The following is an 8,224-nucleotide window of genomic DNA, read 5'->3' as shown; positions in this document are numbered from 1 at the left end:
CTCTTGCTGTATTCCTGGGAGAATCAAACAATTGGAGCTGATTTCACTAAAAGCTGTCACAATACATTACTGGAATGATTTTTATTAAAGTTCATTTTCCAGACTCAGATGTAATAGTGTTCTAGAGCCCTGCTGTTTGCTGTATACTGGATCAGTCATTTCCCTATCAAAGTCAGTTACTCAAATCGCAAAGTTGACTGCAATCTTTTTGAAATAGAAGTGGGAAAAGCAGGACTGGACAGAGCCAGAGCCGTGCAGTGTGCCCCTCCTGGCATCGGAGGGAGGAGCAGTGTCCCCATCCTGGCATCGGGGACAGCCGGGAAGGTGGGAATGCTCTCCGTAGAGGAGTCGGGCTCGGGAGGACACATCCCAAGTGCTAATTGCACTAATTAAACACCAAAAGAGAGGGTGAACAGAGGGTGGTGTAAGTGGGACTGAATCCAGGGATTGATGGGCAAGAAACCAAGGGCTGGCAGAGCCAGCTGGATCAGAGTAGTTGGGAAAAACTTTAAAAAGCTGGGTTTGGTGCAGTGGTCATCACCCTCCTTACTGTTTCTTTAGGTAGCCAAGCACCCTGTGGGTGGATCTGGGGGTTGATGGGGCTGTCTCCTCCCAGGCATCTCCTGAGAGCCACAGGCTGATTACAAACCCCTCCTGCTTGTGGCCACCACAAACCCCACAACAGACAGGCTGTGGGAAGCCAGGGGGGCTGGAGGGGACAGCACTGTGCTCAGTGTGTCACACAGCCCAGGCTGCTGCACAGCCCCTGGGTGCAGGAGAAACAGCAGCTTCCATGGCATGGAAATCACCTGTGTGCTCATGAATAAATAGAGCTGGTGGGCTGGAGATTATTTGGAGGCAGGGATGGCTTTCACTGTGGCATATTCTGGGAGATATTAGTGTGGTTTGCACATAATATCATACAAGTTACATGGCCTGGGCTGCAATAAATCAAAGATGCAGGGATTGCTGCTCTCAAATGGGCAGAGCACGTTGCTAAAATATTTAGGCTACATCAGAGTTCAGTGCTGCTTCAGGTGCCCCATTCCAGGCTTTCTGTCTTTATGGAAAGGCTCCTGGCACAATCATCTGAACTTTGGTTTGGTTATGGGAGAGGCAGCAATTACAGGGGTGTTTAACACTGGTTTATGGCCTCTTTAGGCTGAGGACATGTTAACTGCTTGCTATAACCATAAGTGGTGCTGTTGCCCTGCTTGCAATTTTGATGCCCATTAAGATGGAAACTGTATGTAAATCAGGATCCCTCGTTATTATTTATATTTCATAGTGGGATGTAGGAGCTTGTCTGCCATGAGAACTGTAAACAGGAGGTTTATGAACACTGAACACTGTTGCTAAGGTGGTTCTCTTGAAATAATTTTCCTTTGCAGCAGAACATCAATTCTTAATTTTAGTAGCACACGTAACAGGATGGAAATGATGATTGATTTTTCTCCAAGTGCTGTGGGCTGCTTAAGTTGAGATTTCACTATAAAAGACTAGACATTTCCAATTGCTTTTTATAAGTTCAGAATTGATTTTATTTGTTTAGCACCTGACTAACATAATAAAGGAGAAAAATACAGTTGGACAGAAAACACAGCAAAGTGATGGGCTGCCTGGTTTCTGGCCATCCTTTAGGTGATGTGATTTTAAGCCATGCTCCTGCTTTGGGTCTCTCCCAAACTGGGTCATACAGAAGTTTTTGCACTGTGTTCACAAACAGCTGTGGCTCTGTGTAACTTTGAATGTTTTGTTCAAATCTGGCTTGCTGATGGGGTCTTGACAAGTGAGAAAACAAAAATAAAACTGAGTTAGCATCAGTGTGTCTTGGTTTTTAATATGGGGACTTGTGGCACCCACATTACCTGACATCAATAAAGTCCAAAACTGCCCCATTTGCATGAATGAAGCTTCATTTTCTTTATCCAAGATAGGATTGTCCCATGGGGAATGTCACTTTGATGGTTTTTAACCCAGCAGATTTGGAGGTGTTCAGGTGAGTGGTGCCTGTAGGCAGAGAGGGGACAGGCAGAATTTCTGTGATATAAATCCATCGTGTCCCCACAGCCAAGGGACAAGTCCTGAGGGGAGAGGTGAGGGTCTGTCTGCCCTCAGCTCCTTGCACTGTGAGGTCAGGAAGGTCTGCACAGGCTCCTGCTGCATAATTTGCTTTTCTTGGTGGGCTTGCAAAGAAAAAAATGGACAAGAAGGGTTACACATAGTGGGAAAGGGGTGGGAAGTCTGGTTAGTGGCTCCAGCTCAGGCAGAATTTGGACTTTGAGGTTCAAAATGGTTGTTGTGTTGGGGAGAATCCCTCACCTTTCACATGAGCACAAGAAGGGCTGAGTTTGGATAGAAAGGCTGAGTTTGGTTAGAAGGTCTGAGTTTGATAAGGGCTGAGTTTGGTTAGAAGGGCTGAGTTTGATAAGGGCTGAGTTTGGTTACAAAGGCTGAGTTTGATAAGAAGGGCTGAGTTTGGTTAGGAGGGCTGAGTTTGGATACAAAGGCTGAGTTTGGATACAAAGGCTGAGTTTGGTTACAAAGGCTGAGCTTGGATAGAAGGGCTGAGTTTGGTTAGGAGGGCTGAGTTTACAGCAGGAGAGAAGCAATGAGAAGAAATTCCCATGGCTCTCTGGAAACACAGATGGCAGAGCCATTTTATTCCCTGCTTTATGGTCATGTAAAACAAATTCACTGCAACTTGTCAGTGAGCAAGGATCTCCTGCTGCTAGGTAAAGGGCAGGGCAGGGGTGGGTTTGCTTCTCTGCTGCAGACAAGGGCTGTGTGCAGGAGTGTCTGACTCCACACTGTATGGTATTTGCAGGGAATGTCCCAGCAAAGGCAGGAATGATGCATCTGACTCCATGTTCTCAGAAGGCTCATTTATTACTTTATGATACTATATTATATTAAAGAATGCTATACTGTACTAAAGAATAGAGAAAGGATACTTACTAAATGCTATAAAGATAATAATGAAAACTGGTGACTCCTTCCAGAATCCTGACACAGCTTGGCCCTGACTGGCCAAAGAGTGAAAACAACTCCCAGCAGAATGCAATGGAACAATCACCTGTGGGTAAACAATCTCCAAACACATTGCACATGTGAGCACAACACAGGAGAAGCAAATGAGATCAGAATTGTTTTCCTTTTCTCTGAGGCTCCTCAGCTTCCCAGGAGAAAAATCCTGAGCAAAAGGATTTTTTCTCTGAAAAAATCTCCCAGGCAAAAGCCCATTCTGCTGCTGGCTGCAAGCCCAGCAATGACCACAGTGCTGCAGCTGACACAGCTGCCAACATGAAAATAATTTTAGAGGAAATCTGTGTGTCTTTACTTGTGAGTGGTCTAGTAATGTCTGTGTCATGAGAGGACAGTTTTCATGGAGTTCTGCAGCTGTCTGAACACTCAAATGTCAGTGGGCTGGAGGGCTCCTTGCTCTCTTATTTGAAGATGATATTTCTCTCTATGATATTTATTTTTTTCTCTGCTAATGTTATTTAGAGCCTTGAAGGCGAGTGCTGGCTCATTTTCATGCCAGATAGAATGTATGTTTTGAAGCATCTGTCACCTCTGCAGCTGTGGTGCGTCACTCTGAGGCAGTGAGGTGATATGGTGGCAGTGGATTCCAAAGGACAGGCTCCCAGATGGGGAAATGATGGGCTGGCAGTGCAAAACTCCCTGCAGTGACCTCCCTAAAACAGGCTCCTGTTGATCAGTGTGGCAGGAGAGCTCCTGAAGGTTGCTGCCCACCCTGGGAGCAGAACAAAGCCAACTCCTGAACCCATCTCTTTTTGTTTTTTTACTGGTGTGCAAAGAAGAAAGCAGCAGTGGGACTTGGCCACCAACAATGGCACCATCATCTGCAGCTCAGACTGGGTAGAGGATGCCATGGATAGTCCCACAGGATCTTCTCTTTGATCTCTCCTACAGTGTTTTGAGGATAAAATGCATTTATAATTTGTATATAACTTATCACTGATCAGCTGTAGCCTCACAAGTCCCCATTCCTGTGTCACATGTGCCTTTCCAAGCCAAACATCTCAGGGCTGTGGCTTGTGCATCTCAACTTTTCAGTTGTGATTTCTCGTAAATTGGATGAGCACCAACAGGCAAATAACAATAACAAGGTACCACCCTACCACAACCATGCTCTGCAGCTTTGGGACCAAGTTTGATAGGATGCTTGCCAAATCTGAGTTGAATTTTGCTCATTTTGAGACCTGGGTGTTTGGGCTCATTTCCTGTCTTTTCTACTTTCTTGGGTTTTTTTGTTTGTGTTTTTTGATAGGGTTTTTTGTTGGGGTTTTTGTTTGTGCTGTAACACAGTGAAGGTTAACAATAGAAATGGGTTAAAACTTTAGAGGACTGTGCTTGGGTGTTTTAAAGGCATCTTGGAGAACATCTTCATGTATCATCCACTCAAAAATATAGTGAATCAAGTGAAATGTAGTTAAAATTCAGATGATGCTTATCTATGTTTTAATCTATTTTGTGGTTAATACCTTGTACCAGCATGCACTTTCTGAATTTTTGCACATGTATACAGCTGAAAGAGCTGCTGAAAGGGGAAAATATGACCTTTCAGAAATTGTGGAACTTCCCTCTGCTCTCTGAAAATAGAAAAAAAAAAATCCAATGAAAAACACTCTGAGAGATTTATTTTGCAGATTATGGAGAAATCTTTTAAGCTGCAGTCAAGGAAAGCTCCAAGTGTCCTCTGGAAAGGTCCTGACTAGTCTGTGCAGCAGAAGATAAATGATCCCTGTGTTAGGTTTGAGGGCCCAGCAGGACACAGTGATCAGGATATGGGCTGCAAAACTACAAGGTTCTAAAACTTTTGAGCTCTGCCTGTTTTCCTCCTTATTTCAGAGACTTAAAGGGTCCAAGATCTTTTAAAAATTTATTTTTCTTAGTGACAGCTGAGATCTTTAACTGGATGGCATCACCTGGGCTGAGACAGAATCACAGAATTATGGAATATTTTAAGCTGAGAGGGACCCCCAGAATCATCCAGTCCAGCTGGACCCCAACAGCCCCACCCTAGACATCCCTGGCAGCGCTGTCCAAACACTCCTGGAGCTCTGGCAGCCTCGGGGCTGTGCCCATTCCCTGGGCAGCCTGGGCAGTGCCAGCACCCTCTGGGGAAGAGCCTTTCTCTGACCTCCACCCTTAACACACAGCTTCATGCCAGTCCCTTGGATCCTCTCACTGGGTTTAGGAGACAAAACAAAACTCCTGGGAGCCACTGGTACTTGGCCAAAGCAGTGGCTTGGCCAAGTTCATGGTACATCAGTGACTCCTCCAGGAGTCAAATTGTCTTGACAGTTTGAACAACGTTGGCATGGCACCAGAGCATCATGGACATGAGTGCCTGTGCTGCCTGCGCTGCCTGGTGTGGGGCCTGTGGGTGGATGTGGAGCACCAGCAGCCCAGTCTGAGGTCTGCCATGTCCCATGGGATTGATCACCTCACAGGTGCTGTGGCTGTGGCTTTTTGGGCTCTGCTGGTGTCACCTGAAGGGCACGGTTTGCCCCAGAAGCAGCCGTGCTGCCAGCAGAGGAGCAGCAGGTGCTGCGGGGTGAGCGGCCAGCTCATCTCACAACTGCTGTCACTGCTGTGGGGATGGGAAACGCCAGCACTGCCACCAAGATCAGAGGTGCCTGTGCTCCTGGGGAGGGTGAGGAGCAGCCACCCCGCTCTGCAGGCTGCCTGTGGGTACAAACACGTTCCCGCTGCGCTGCGGCGGAAACCTGCCTTGATCAAGTTTCTCATGAGAAGCAAGACTCATCCTTCCCAGCCAGGCTGGCTCCTGCCTCCTCACCTGTGCTGGCTCCTGTTCCAGACACACTTGGGAGCTGATGTTTCCCCACATCCCCTGGGAGGCTCACTCCCATCCACCCCTCATGAAGTGAGAGTCACGCACAGTCCCCCAGTCCCTGTGGTGACACTCCCCAGCTGTATAACTAAGGAAGGTAGATGCTCATTTGTGGGCTCCTGCCTGCATTTTTCCCCACCTTGTGGGCAGGGATGGATGTGCACCCAGAGTAGGACGTGGAACACCATGTGTCTCCTGGCTGGGATGCTGGTGCAGGCCCTTCTCCATAGGAACAGCCATGCAGTGCCTCTGCCTGAGTGATGTGGAGGCTGTTGACCTATCCAGTGAGTGTCCAGGTGGGGAACCCCCACAGCTCAGCCAGGAGAAGGGCTTCTCCATAGCTCCATGAAGACTTTTCCCCTTCCAGTCTTTGTCTTGATTCTTAGAATCACAGAATGGTTTGGGTTGGAAGGGACATTAAAGCCCATCTGATTCCACCCCTGGGACACCTTCCACTGTCCCAGGCTGCTCCAAGCCCTGTCCAGCCTGGCCTTGGACATTCCCAGGGGTCCAGGGCAGCCACAGCTGCTCTGGGCACCCTGTGCCAGGGCCTCAGCTCCCTCCCAGGGAAGGATTTCTTCCTGAAATCCAATCTAGCCCTGCCCTCTGGCAGTGGGGAGCCATCACCCCTTGTGCTCTCCAGCACAACAAGACCTTTTCCTGCACTGCTGCAGCCTGACACTGGGAAATGCAGTCATACATCAAAGCCAGCAAATAGGGAATTAAAAATGAGGCTTAAAAAAGGCTCCTGAGGAAACAAGTTTCCAAATCTCGTATAAATCCTCTTGTCCAGGTTGGCAGCAGCATGTGAGCTGTGGATCCTTTGACCACCATTTTTAAGGTGTAAAACAGAAGATGTATTACAAAATCATCATGATGAAGTGGCCTTTTCTTTGGGAAGGCTTAGCAAGAGTTTGGAGCCTGGGAACAGATAGCCACTTTGCTGTGGGGATAATGTGCCCCAAATCTGGCTGTATCACACACCTTTGGAGAAATCTCATCTAGCAAACACCCCAAATGGAACTCAGGGGGTGTTTTGCATCTCCCATCTGCAGCAAGGCTGGGAAATGGATTCCCCTGCATGCACCTTGGCTTGTTCCCAAATACTGGGGGAGCTGGGCTGCAGTGAGGAAGAGGAAATAGGAAGGTATAAGACAAAGATCTCAAACCATTTCCTATCACTGGAAGTGTCCAAGGCCAGGTTGCATAGGGCTGGGAGCAACCTGGGATAGTGAAAGATGTCCTGCCCATGGCAGGGGGTTGGAACAAGATGGTTCCTTCCAACCCAACCATTCTGTGATTCTTGTGAGGAGCTGGGGCTGGGCAGCTGGGAAATCACCTGGTGCAGGGAGCTGCGGCTGGGCTGGGAGCAGCGTTTGGTGAGACCCACAGCTTCCTTGGCAGAGCTCTGTAAAGTTTCCATCCCTGCTAATAAATCACATGAGCATGATGATAATGACAAAGGAAATAATTACTTCTTAAGAAACTCATCTCCTCACACCCCAGGGCCCGTGTGAGGAGCAGAGAGGAGTTTGCAAGTCCGGAGCGTGGGAGGGAGCCCAGGCTGCCAGAGCTCAGGCCCTGTGTGCCAGGTGTGAGTGCAGGGGAGCTGCAGCAGCCAGGCCTGGGAGCTGCAGGTTCAGCAAGGTCATTCAGATGTCACCTGAGATTGGCAAAACCCTGTGAGTCCAACCCTGTGCAAGGTGCTAAGGCAGCTCTTGGTTGTGTGGATAATTCCAAATCACCCTCAGGTCAGCCTGTGACAACCTGCTGAGCACCCAGAATCAGCAGAGTTTGACCATGAACACCATTGCTAAGCCCTTAGTGGAACAGCAGCTTCAGAGAGCTGATCTGTGCCTGGCTGCTGTATAATCAATGACTTTGCTTCCTATGTGTCTATCTCAGCCCACCATTAGCATTTAAAATCATTCCTTACCGATGGGAAACAAAGTACAGCTTTGAAAAAAAAAATCTATTCTGGTGATGGGCTTTGTTTTGCATTTCTTTGTGACAAAAGTGATTAAACTGCTAAATCACAGCTACTTTTCTCATAAAAAAGACAAAGCATCTTTCAATCCCTCCATCATTTCAAGAGCTGCAGAAAGCTCTAGGTAAATGGGAGTGATTTGATCTATCTTGGCTTTATCACTGCATCTCCTACACCCACAGGCTCCCAGGCAGGGTGTATTTGCTGTCTCATGGCCTAAAAGCTTCCCGTGTTACTCATAACTTAAACACCGAGAGAGAGATAAGGGATTGGGTTTGGTTTGTTTCCTTTCAGAAGAAATGAACATTAATAAATATCTCATTACCAGAAAGTGTCATAGTGAAAGTACAGCGCTT

Source organism: Haemorhous mexicanus, chromosome 18 (genome assembly GCF_027477595.1).
Source record: "Haemorhous mexicanus isolate bHaeMex1 chromosome 18, bHaeMex1.pri, whole genome shotgun sequence".
NCBI lineage: Eukaryota > Metazoa > Chordata > Aves > Passeriformes > Fringillidae > Haemorhous > Haemorhous mexicanus.
The sequence above is the reverse complement of the archived record's forward strand: the minus strand, read 5'-3'. Positions refer to the sequence as shown.